The sequence below is a fragment of the Pinus tabuliformis genome, chromosome 7 (assembly GCF_031772625.1).
Source record: "Pinus tabuliformis cultivar Carrire ecotype Pingquan chromosome 7, CPIR1, whole genome shotgun sequence".
Taxonomy (NCBI): Eukaryota; Viridiplantae; Streptophyta; class Pinopsida; order Pinales; family Pinaceae; genus Pinus; species Pinus tabuliformis.
The window spans coordinates 529,006,834-529,020,478 of record NC_142293.1 but is presented as its reverse complement, the minus strand read 5'-3'; positions in this window follow the sequence as shown (position 1 = coordinate 529,020,478).

Genomic DNA, 13,645 nt, shown 5'->3' with positions numbered 1-13,645 from the left:
AGCTAGAGGTTACATGCAAAAATCGTTTTAGAAACCTTCCTCCAAGTGTTGCTATTTCCTAGACTTGTGGCATGTGCATCATGAGCTTCGAACTTATTTATCCAATTCTTTAGACCTCACTTCTTCACATCGATCTTGGAGCTCTAACATCCCACAACACATCTAGGAGCCTTCAACACAGCTAGCTCAACTATTTCCAAGGAAGTTCGATTAACTTGTCTTTTGCAACATTTTTGTTGCCTTTTGCATTTTGGATTTGTTGGTGATGTCTTCTTGATTTCTGTGAACACTTGATGTCGCTTGTATGCATATTAGCTTGCTAGCACTGTTTCAGTTTTCATTAGCATCTCATTAATATCACATGCATGACATTGTTTTGCATGAACGGTCACCGATTCAACGACTCACTTCAAACACATGCATGTTGTTCTATTTTCTGAATCTTGCATTCACTATTTGCATGCATGATCATTAACTCCTACTTACACTCAGTATCACCATGCATTCACCTCCACATTTTCTTTCAGTTTCCCTTCGCTGGGTCTGGGCAACCTTGGCCCAGACTCTGCCTCACCAAGAAAACATTGCGCCATCCTGAGAGGGAAGGCTCTACCTTCCTACTAAAAAATGTGCATTTTTGGCCAGTGACTGTCGTCCAGTCTTGCCTTGCACAATTCTGAGGGGAAGTGGCTGCTGGCCTAAAAAATTGTGCGATGCAGTCCCTCGGCCTACATCACTTGCCAGCTGAAATTGTGAATTGCGCAATTCCAATGCCCAACAGGCCAGTCTAGATTGCGAATTATGTAATTCTAGTAGTAAACCAGCCTCACAGTAGTCAAGACTGCCTTTTGCACAGTTCTGGCAGCCAGTCTCTAGGCCTCCTAGGAAAAATTGTCCAATCCTTTCCAGTCAATCCCTAGGTATGTTGCATGTCATTCCTTAAGTTTTCTTTCATTTTAGCTGACTGATTTCCTTCCATGCATGTTTCCATGTCTCCAAACTGAGCAGGTGTTCATCTGCCTCTTAGCGGTTCAAGATCAATGGCCTCTAAGAGAGCAGGATCAAAGGACATTGGCGGAAGTGCAACTGGAGTAGCAGTTGAGTGAGTGTTTACGAGTTTTCCGATCTATGAAGACACCAAGTTGATCGTAGACAAGGACATCAAGCTAAAAATGAAAGAGGTCAATGACGCACTTGCAAGCAGTTTTGGGCAAGACCTCGAAGACCACCAAGTCTATGTGAACATTCACAAGTCTGGCTTATACTGCATTTCATGCAGGTATCTTGCATTCCCATGTGCAGACATGATACATTAGATCGTCTTGCACACTGATCCTGAGACGATGACATTGAGTAGTGTTTGTGCGACAGAGATTGCTACCTTCAGGGCACATTATTATCAACAGATGTATCATATGTCAAAGCCAGTGGTCACCATTGAGAAACCCTTCAACATACCTAGAAGCAATGCCAACTCCTGGGATATCTTCAAGAACTAGGTGAAGGAGGTAGCCAAATTCAAGATGACACCCAAATAGGTTTACAAGACAAATATACTATGGAAGGCATATGAATACTTGGCCATCCTTGCATGTCACCTGTATGGCCAAGACAGCACGGAGACCTTCCCAGAGAGTTGGGTGATCGCACTGGACCAAATGGCCAATGAAGGCAAAGCATGCAACTAGTCTAGCATGTTTGCTCACATGCTGAAAGAACAAGCAACAAGATCTCGATAGCCACCCAAAGGTTAGCAAGCAAAAATCTACATGCTCGCTTACATCTTGGACGCAATCTGTGCTGGTTAGGAGTTCCTAGGCTTGAAGTGGGCATGTACATCGACAGAAACCTCTATGAATACTTATTGTAAAATGTTGTCCGAATGGAGTTTCAGAGGAGTCATCACACAACTGTTAGATCATTTTGTCACCGCAGTGTACAACATGATATTTGAGCATGATCCACCTTTCATGTTGAAGGCAGCAATGGAGGCATTGGTCGACATAGCAGCTTGGTACCATCTGACACCGTCATACTAATGTACAACATGGAGAAGCCTTTGCATGTTTTGCCAAAGTTTTCCATGGACAAGCTCATCATGCAAGAGGTATCATACCACATCTCAACAAGACTTTCGGCTAGGCTACATTGGAAGAAGAAGGCACCTTTGCCTTCTCTTCTATTGTGGATTAGGTTATACGAGATATAAAATTTCAATCACATGGATGTCAAAGTAGAGGAGATCAAGAAATATCCTTTCAATGCCCGAAGGTTCAATCTGTATAACCTGCATTATTTTGTAAAATATCACTACTCGAGAGCATAGTTTCAGTGGATCCACGGGGCGTGTCATTGGGTGGAGGAGGACCCATGGAGATATTGTTACACCTTCTCTAGGCCCAATGAACTGGTTGACATCACTGTGGAATGGTTAGCTAAGTAACTTGAAGTAGCATCCAGGAGATCATTAACAGTGGCAGAATTAAACATACCGGTGTGCGACAAAGGTAAGAGAAAGATTGTCCACAATGTGGAGGTAGAGAAAATTTACAAGTTCAAAGCAAACCCACTTGTGTAGAAAGAAGATTTGGTAATAGAGCCAAAGAGGCAACAACGCGATAGGAGGAACGTGCAAAGACATAGAGAAAAATAGAGAATGGAGGAAACAAATGAACTGCATGAGTTTAAGGAGAAACTCCAAAAGGAACAGGAGTTGCACACATAGGAGAAGGAAGTGCAGAAAGAACAAGTACAACAGGGGGTGCAACATGTATAGACAAATGAAACTGTGCCCATACAGGTAGTTGACTCACCTAAATAGCTGGCACCAAGCAGACCCGGTGAGCAGTTGTAGGAGAAGGAATTCGCTCAAGAGATTGAACAAGCACTTGAGAAGATGGATACGAATATGGAGCAGCAAGAGTTATAGAAAGACATCGACCTCACGCCTTACCATCAAGAGGTCGACCCACTAGCTTTACTGGATCTAGAAGCAGAGCAAGTCCCAAGCAACCAAGGAGACACTAAGATCCTTGGAGACCATCTGGAAGAAGAGATGCACAACATATCGTTCAACGAGTTGCAACATAGAGTTGTGCAATCTCACAAAGTGTCTACTCTGGAGGACAACACATATTTTGTGTAGTTTGAGGAATGTGTGATTGTGTTTGACGTACACAATCATCCAATTGCATTGGCTGATGCTAATAGAGCATATGTTGAACTGGTTATAACATTCACCTGAGCAGAGTTGAACAAGGCAATACTGGATGAAGTATTGTCCTTGAGACAGTCATGAGGGCATTGTATTCCAAGTTTGGTACCCTACATAAAGAAGTTGTCCATCTCAACGGTTGGTAGCAACGATGTGATAGGAGAGTAGGTATCTTGTCAAACTTGCATACTTCTGTTGAATACATGCAAACATGGATAATGAGATATAAGGGAGCCCCATTACACTTGCCCGAGAAGATGAAGCCCAAAGCAGTCGAGCTGAAGGCACACATCCAGAGTCAGATATGGAACTATGAAGACCTCTCGCAGCTCATCACTTGTCTATAGGCTTTCCATGCATGAGTATTCAGGAGTATGGATGTTGTTGTGTGTGCACACATGATCCCATCTATTGGGACACTCACTAAGGCAAAGAAAAAGGCACAAGTACAACTAGATCTTGACTCGTATTTTGACTATTTGATGTGCATAACCACCAGAACAGACTTGGTGATCAGTGTAGACACCATGCATCAGTATGTTTCTGGTTTGACTGCACTCAAAACAATGATGCACATGTTATCAAACGAGTTAGACAGAGGAGCCCGAGCAATGTACCCAGATGCGATGGAGTCAAGAGCTCGTTTCCAGAAAGATGTCATCATAGAGTACACAGACAACATCCCGGACTACCAAGCATGGCATCAGTTTTCACCATTGACCATCATGATGATGTCAAAGAGTTGGCCTTCCCACAATTTTCCAAGTCATAGTGATGTCTTACATGGCCGGATCAAGCCTATTTTGTCTCACATGGGTACATGTGTAGATTGTATGTAGTGTCTTTTCAAGTGGAAGTTTGAGTGTGAATAGTTGGATTTAACAATCATAGAGTAGATGAAGAGTCATGACGATAGATAAACAGTTACAAAGGGGAATGTCAAGGGCCACCCAACCCTTTTCTATATATAGTCCCTCATAACTCATTCTATAGCCTTTTGGTAATCCAAGCTACCGATAGGAGTATCTTATAGAGAGCTTGGATAGTATTGTAATGAGCCTTGGCTTCTCCAATGTGCAGAGCTAGTACATCGCTTTAGAGGAGCAGGTGCCAGTGACTGTAATGTTTGACTATCAAAACTAGTGGTTGGTCATGGTTGTATTGTATGACAGGAACTTACACTTCTTAATATAACAGAGCTAGCACGTTTCATGCATATGTCGTATTGTATTTCAAATATCTTGTTTATTATAAATGATATATGTTTCTGTTTGCTTACGAATGTGTGTGTAGCTATTTTTTGTATATGTATGTATGAATCTTACTGAAATGTGTTGTTGGTTTAACCATCACTTTGGATTGCTATCTCACTTGGTTTGTGATGCATCTTAGCTCGTGTGTTCCCTTCTTAACTCTGTGGTTTCATAGGTTTCCAAGGGGTGCACTCACCTCAACCTCCATGTGTTAGAACCACTCATGCACCTTCCTTGACTTGCTGCACATGTGACACCCTTGCTACCAACAGGGACATCTTACTTTCATCTGTGTGAAACCGTTGTCAAGGTGATACTGTACGACCCACTGCTGGTACTCCTACACCAAATGGTCTGAGGTGTAGTTGGGGCTTCTTACCAGGGAGATCCCCTAACATGTTGGTGGGTCCAACACCGTCAACATCGTGCAAGTGATTATATGATATGGTTCATAGGTTTTCATTCTTAGTTACATTTAATGGCTCTTGCATTGTGATTTTCTCAAGGTATTACCACTCAGTAAGTTTCACAAAGCTAATAGTTTCATGATGATTATGCTGCCATAAATAGGTGTTTGAGCTACAAGTATTGTCAACCTTTCATCATATTTTGGAGCCATGCCTCCCTATAAAGTGACCTCCAAAGAAGTTTTAGAGAAACGAAATCATGAAGTTATTGAAGTAAAAAATCTAACCATTCCTATATATGTATACACACAATGCTTCAATCATAAGTCTACTGAGGTCACATGGAGCAACGTAAAATAGAAATTCATGTAGAAAAAATTTCCCAAGAACTTGGAGAACTTAGAAGTATATATCAATACCAAGCGGTCCAGGATGCATAGGATCACATGTAGATTGTTGATCATCCACTTTGTGTAAGTGATTGAGTCGATCATTACACATATGGATGACTAGTGCTTCATAGTGAGAGTGGCAGTCATCTCACCACCTATTATGGAGACTGCAAAGATACTTACTATAAGATGCTTAGACTCACAAAATATGCAAATGATTACTTCTACATTAGATGGGTTGACCTCGACTCAAATGACATCATCAACTCTTGGTATCGAGGGCCTACTAAGTTTCATCACTGCCCATCCTCAGTTTATCTGACCAATACTCTCAGAGATGTATATTGGTATTTGATTTCCATGTGGTATTAGTTTCATGGATGGAAGAATGTTGATATGTTTGAGAAAAATTGGATTTATATGCTCAATATGGTGGTCACAAAGGCTAAAGCCTTCAATTGGGCAGATATATTGTCATTTTAGTTGCAGCCTCATGTGGGCAAGGAAAAAGCATCTTTGATGGCAAATCAAGCCCAAGAATTCTACATGTCCTCATTTCTACTGGATGGGAGCTATGCACAATATACATGCCCAAGAATATACTAGAACTGGACCCCACAGGGACAAGTTTTGAGTTTACTTTCACTGCAAATCATTGTAAGAATGAAGCTTGGGAGGTGCATATGATAGATTGGCTAAGAGCTTATTTGTATTTATTTTCAATATTCAAGATCCATTCTCATTGCATGACTGATCATATGAAGGTGTAGATATGGGATATTGTGGATTGGTTTGTAGTGCTTGAGGGTACATATATTAAATGTTTTCGTTTTTATATATACCCTCATCTCATGCCAGGATATATGACCAATAAGGTGGTCATTAAAGAAGTAGAAAATTAGTTGGAAAAGCGATTGTGAGGAGTTCTTCACAAGAGGAAGAGAGCCCCTTCGCCCACCTTCCCTTTGAGGACCAGACTGTATAAGTCGAAGAGCTATAAGATGACAATGACAAAAATAGAAGCTCTAGATTGCTTGCACTTCGTAACTAAACACTTTCATGGATATGATCCCAAGAGAGTGTGAAAGTAACATTGTGAAATGATTAATTTAAATTCTTGGTATTCGTTAATGTCCATAGCAGAATATGAGAAGGTGAAGAATTGGTACAATGTAATCAGAAAGACACATCCATCAATGGATACCAGTTCACCCCAATATCCACCAGCTCCAGAAGTATAGGTGCAGGAGGCGAAATAGATAATCCATCATGTAAGGAAAGTAGCTCCAAGAAAGAGGATCAATCATGATTCAATAGGCAAGTGAAGCAGGAAATGGAAAGAAGATCCTTTAAACATGGGAGATATTTGTTGAGAAATATATGGTAACTAGTTTAAGTGATTTCTTTGCTTTCGGTAACTGATTGTGATGTATTTTTTCTTAATTTGATTAACTTCTTCTTTCAGTTGATTATTATTATTGTTCTATATCATCAAAAAAATACCAAATAATAAAATCAATGAGACAATAGGACACAATATGTAGGCGGTCATCGAGGGCCAAAATCTCTCCAATTGGGAGGAAAACTAATGATAATTATTTTCTTCTTATAGAACTTCAACTGAAAAATTCCAAGACCTGTGGCCTTTGACCAAGATCCTCTAGGACTGATTCAAATCCTTCCTTCTTGACAAGTTTTCCTTCCAACAATTCCTCATCATCTTCTCTAATTTTGGCCTCGAGGCAATTGTTTTGCAATTTTGACCCCTAATAGAATCTTCTGCAACTTCGATCCCCCAACAAAATATTTTGTAACTTTGACCTTCAGTAGATTTTTCTGTAGAAAGCCTACCATTTTTATGTGTGGAGATTATGATAGTTTTTTCCTTCTTTGCTTTTCAATAAAGCTTATTTTCTCTCCTAGAGAACTCGACTTTCGAGGTGTACTTCTTGGTGCCCTAACTTGACTTCTTCAACTCGTCCTTTGATGTTGCAATAGGTCACCTAATTCATTTGCATGTGTCGAGATTAATAGAACCAAACAAATCCATAAATCTCTCTCTTCTTTTCCTTCTATTTATCCTTCCTTTCTTTTCACTTCTTTCTCATTCTTGACCGAACTTGTGAGAAGTGAGTGGGTGACTCAAGTGACGTTAAATTATCCATTGAATATAGCTCTCCCACTAGGCTGAATTTCTCCTTTTAGGTTGAATTTTCCACTTCTGTAGGCTGACTTGATATTTCCAACATTATGAGGCATTGTAGGGTCTTTTGACTCTATTTTGACTCGATAAATTCCTTTTACAATATGTAACATGTCGAAGAAGGGTATTTCATACATGAAAATGACTCACTTGACTTGTAGACTTAATGACAAGTCCTGGATGCTCTCAATGGGAGCTTGACGTATAAAATAAATTTCCTTGATCATGAAACCCATGCCTTAAGAATAAAAATAATAAATGTATTTTTCTCATTACATGAAATACAAAACATCATGATTACATATGTCATTATGAATACTGAGACTAGTTGTAGAATTTTCTACAAATTCTCTAGAAATCTACCTCTGATATCTATGTAGAAAATCTTACTGTAGATTAACTCGATAATGCAATATACTGAAGAAAAATACTATAATATAGTTCTACTATCAAACTTGCGGAAGCTTAAAGATTGAGCTGAATCAGAGCTGAACACATATAACCAGAAGAAGAAGAATCAATACACATGAAACGCAAAAAATACCCAGGGGAAAGCCTCAGCTAAAAACCCCACTATCTGTATTATCATACAAGGTGGAAATACATCAGAATTATACAAAGCCTTAGTTGTCATAGCTAGCCAGCTCTCAATACAATCCTCCTAGATGCTCACAGGTAATCAAAGCTTCTCACAAGCCTTATCCTCTACCCTCCAATCTCCTATTTCCTTGCGCGATTACCTCTAGGATGATCTCCTTCACCCAGTGTAACACTGCTCTCACACACTGCTCTAACACACTGTCAGAACTACGTAATCCTCGCGGAAACTTATTCCTTTTGGATGAATGAGTTTCCTTTATAGGAGAAAACATGCAACTAATAGTACATTGTCATTGACATTTAGCTATACTGGATCTTTCTTAGAGTAGACATGCATGAGTTTCTGATGAGAGAATCTTTAGCTATCTAGAGTACACTTGTTGAGTGCATGCATGCATCAACTGACTGATAACTCACAATTAGTTCCTCAAACAGTTTGGAACTAATTTAACTGGACTTAACTAAGTAAACTAATCTAAATAATTACAACTCAAATATAACTAAATCTTATCTCCTTAATTAAGGGTTAATCTCCTTAATTTAAGGGATAATTGTCGCATGCCTTCATAAAGACTTCTAACTTGAATTTCTCCAAATGATTAATCCATAATGAATTAATTATTTATTTCCAAGTATCTGGTGAGACTAAATTCGAATTTAATTCACAATTTTAATTCAAGGACAAATTAAAATTGGAATATTTTGGATTCTATTTTTATGATTTCTGCTTGCTATTTTCAACACTAGTTACATATTTCGACACTCCCTCTTAACTAGGGAGGTATTCATAATCCTTACAAGGTATTTGGACATTATCAATGTGAATAACTCACTTAAGAAGAGTCGTGCTGGTAAGCCATCTATTTTCATTATATCAACCAGAATTGTTGCATAGTAAGGCCTTGACTAAGAACTCTATCTCTCCACAAGATCAAAGCACAATGTTGGCGAGACCAATGAATGACATACACCATCACTTTTGCATCTCAAGGCACATACCCCACCCATGTTTCCATATAATATGTCCTTCCAGGACTATTATTATCTTAGATTCCCTGTCCTCAAATAATATCAGTCCTCCTAGACCACTCTTATCTTGGATGCCCTATCACATCCTCAAAGAGTATCGAATGATAGATGCTTACCAATCCTCCATTCTATCTTCACAAGATGAATACAAAAATGATATGTGTATCTCTCCCTCTCAACTAAGGAAGATATACCCATTCCTATAAAGGAATGTACCGAATCTCCCTCTTATCTAAAGACTTTTCCAAGCTCCCTATTAATTAGGGACATGCTTCCAACAACTTTCTGCTCTAGGTGGAGATCTTGGTACTCTTAGCTACTTGTTGGGGCTCCTTATTTCAATGTATTGAAGTTCATCATTTTCATTATGGATCCTTCATTAATCACAGGGCATCAACCATCCATCACTTTCCTTCATAGACCATATCAGTCATGTCATCCATCTCTTCATCAAAAAGTAATCTTCTATTCCACATCTTCTTTTTCTTCATACTGTTATCTCTTCAAAGTCACGTTTCCTTTAGGATCTTCCATCCAACTGCATGCGTGCTAGTTGTTGGTAACAAATGAAATAATCTTTCAGTAGTCCTGTATTAAGACATCTAGATATTTTTCAAAACTAAAAAATGAACATGAAATCATAATTACCCTTTGTGATGGCCTTTCATCATGACATTTTTCTTGTTTGCAACACCAACATCCTGCACATTCATAAAAACATTTCCAGGATTTCATATGCAAAGATTCTCCTTTCTTTACAGAAATTATCATTGATTTCTTCATTATGCAGATGTTAGGATCAATTCCTCTAGTCATTAGATGTTGACTTCCCTTTTTCTTATGTGATCGTAATTGCATGTTTCTTGATCCCTTCTTTCTTTCTTAACATGTTGCTTCCCATGAACTCATAGTTCCTTTATCTTTCTCAACTACCTCATATTCTATATTAGGGCATATTATTTTTATTTCATCTTGTAAATATGCAAACCATTCCTTCATGCATCTTTTCAAAGGAAGAGATTGATAATCATGCTCACGAGGTAGATTATTTACCCATGTTGTTTTCAAATGTATGACAAAACTTAATATATCAAATATATACATACCACTTTTTTCATTTTGATCATCTAGACTTCCTTTGGTAGACTCCTTTGAGAGTAATTAAATCGTCTTCCCCGGCTACACTCCTTTGTTGCCATACCATCATCCTTCTAAACAATGTATCCCACACAGGGTGAAATGCTCACTAAGACACTTGCTTCTTCTAGGTAGAGGTGAGCCTTCCAATGAAGATTCCAATGGAGGATCTTGATTATCCTCATCCTACAAATGGTCCTTCCAAATGGTGATGATTTATGATGAACTATTTTTATCCATCATCATGTTAGGTGACTTTTTCCTACCAATAAGCACCACTTATGCTTTTTGTAAGGTAACCAAGAGCTACCTTCTTTCTATGATGACTATTACATTCATGTAGACTTTTATTTTAGCTATTCTTTCAATCTTCTATAAAGATGTCATGAGCTCTTGCTTCAATTGTATGCTTCGAATATGATTCTATATCCTAATATGATGCATCCTATCATACTTACTATGATAGCTATTATTTACAAAACTAAAAGAAAACATAGTGAAGGAGATTATCTCAGTCATAGTAAAGATCTCTCACTTCCTCCTTCTTTTATTTCTTCTTCTCAAGTTCTTCCATTTCTTCGATGATATGGGATTCTTCCGTTCCTCTTTTGTTTTTTTCTTTCTTGAGGTTAGGAAAATTTCTCTTGTAGTCTCGATATTGATGACAACCACATCATTAGATCTTTGACATATCCTTCTTGTTCGTTTTTTGAGGACCAAACCTTCCAAACATTCCTTTCCTCCTAGCCATGGTAGAAAATGCTTGAAATTTCTCATTTGATCCTACATCAATTTTTTCTTTCAAGATGGTATATTCAATATTACATAATGACCAAATTTCACTGAATGGGGCAGCTTCCTTCATTACATATATGCTTGATACAAAGTTGCCCCATTCCTCTAGTAGTGTATTGAGCAACACGGTGGTCATTTCTTTATCAAAAATTATTTCCCCCAAATATTTTAATTGATCACTTATTTCTGATACCATGGTAAAGTATGAGGCTATTCCATCTTCCTTTGAGATCTTGATTTTGTATAGTTCATCTCTGAAAGATATCACCTTTCCAGCAGTACTTAGGGAGAACTATTCTACTATCTTCTCATATATTTCTTTTGATGTCTCCAATTTTACAACATATGGTATGAGGGAATAGTTGATGGATTCCATAAGGATCCTTTTAGCCCTAATTTCTCCTGTCATATAGTTGTCTATGGATTTAGATTATTCTTTTGGAGGTTTAATTATTAATCCCTTAACATGTTCAATGAATTCATTTTGTATGAGGATCATGTATGTCCTCTTCTTCCATGCAAGATAGTTTGATAACCCAACTAATTCCTTACTTTCCTTGCAAAGTGAGGTCATTTTTATAGTAGATTCAGTCATAAATATAAAGCTACTTACTTTTCAAGTGAAGATACTTCTTTATTAGAATATCTTCAACTTAATGCCCTCTTGATTTTGATGATGATGTTGATAATAGAAGTTGTCATCCTTATGAATATGTCTTCCTTCCAAATTGATCCTTCAAAGAGACATCGATCACCTTGATTCCTTGATGATGATGCCAACATCTCTTATTTCTACCCTTGGATGTAGAGACTTCAATATGCTTCAATTATTAGTCCTTATTTAAGTGGAGGTAGGGTCCAGTATATATTCTCTTTGTGATGATGATGTGAGCTTCTCAAGAAAGCTTGAAGTGTATAATCCTTCTTTAGATGAGCTCGGGTTTTAAGGTCTTCTTTATTTAAGGTGTGATGATCCTTAAGATGAATGGTCATTCTTGATCATTGATTCTTTTGATGATCTTTATGGGCTTCGGCCCTTGAGTGCCCTTCTTTAATCTACCTTTCCTTTTCTTTTCAGCTTAGCTTTGATACCATGTTGAGAAATATAGGGAAACTAGATTAGGTGATTTCTCTTCCTTTGATAATCACTTGTGATGTATTTTTACTTAAATTTATTAAATTCTTCTTTCAGATGATTATTCTTAGTGTTCTCTATCATCAAACATCTGCCAAAGAATAAATTCAACAAGACAATAGGACAGAAGATGTAGGCAATCATCCAAGACTAAAAACTCTACAATTGAGAGGAAAACCCACCATAATTCTTCTCTTCCAATAGAACTTCAATTGATGAATTCAATGACCTATGACCCCTTGTCAAGGCCATCTAAGACAAAGTAAAATCCTTCCCTCTTGATGATATTTCCTTCTAGAAATTCGTCAGTAACCTTTACAATTTTGACCTGCAACAATTTCTTTTGCAACTTCGACCCCCAGCAAAACCTTCTGCAACTTTGACCCCCCAACAAAATCTTCTGCATCTTCAAACTCCACTATATTCTTCTATAAAAACTCTAGAGTTGGCACATGTGGAGATTGTGATAGATTCTTCCATCTTTCCACTTTTCTTGGGTTGTTTCTCTCTCCTAGAGAACTCGGCTTGCAAGGTGTACTTCTTGATGCCCTAACTCGACTTCTACAACTTGGCCTTTACTACTACAATAGGTGCCCTAATTCCTTTTCACATGTGGAGAGTAATAGCCGAAAACAAATCCATAAATCTCTCTTTTCTTTTCCTTCTCTTCATCGTTCCTTTCTTCACACTTCTTTCTCTTTCTTGATCGAACTTGTGAGAAGTGAGTGAGTAATTTAAGTCACGTCGAAGTCTTTCTTATATATAGGTCTTCCACTAGGTTGAATTTCTCCTTGTAGGCTGACTTGTCAACTTGTGTAGGTCGAATTGATATTTGCAAAATGACGAGGTCTTGGAGGACCTTTTGACTCTATTTTGACTCAAATAAATGCCTCTTAAAATATCTAACATCCCGAAGAAGGGTCTTTCATACATGACAATGACTCCCTTGACTTGTACACTCAATGATCAACCCTAAAAGCTCTCAATGGGAGTTTGACCTATAAAATAGATTTACTTGAACATGAAACCCATGCCTTAAGAATAAAAATAATAAACTTATTTTTCTCATTATATCAAATACATAAAATCATGGTTACATATGTCATTAGAAATACTGAACATAGTTACATATTTCAACACTTCCTCTTAACTAGGGAGGTATTCATAATCCATACAAGGTACTTGTACATTCTCAATGTGAATAATTCTCATAAGAAGAGTTGCATTGGTAAGCCATCTATTTGGATTATCTCAACTATAATTGTTGGATATCAAGGCCTTGACCGATAGCTATATCTCTCCACAAGATTATAGTAGAATGATGGAGATAACAATGAATGACAAACAACATCATCATTGTTTCTCAAGGCACATACCCCACCTGAGTGTCCACATAGTATGTCCTTCTAGGACTATTCCTTTCTTGGATTCCCAATCCTCAAAGAATATCAGCCCTCTTTAGCTACTCTTATCTTAGATG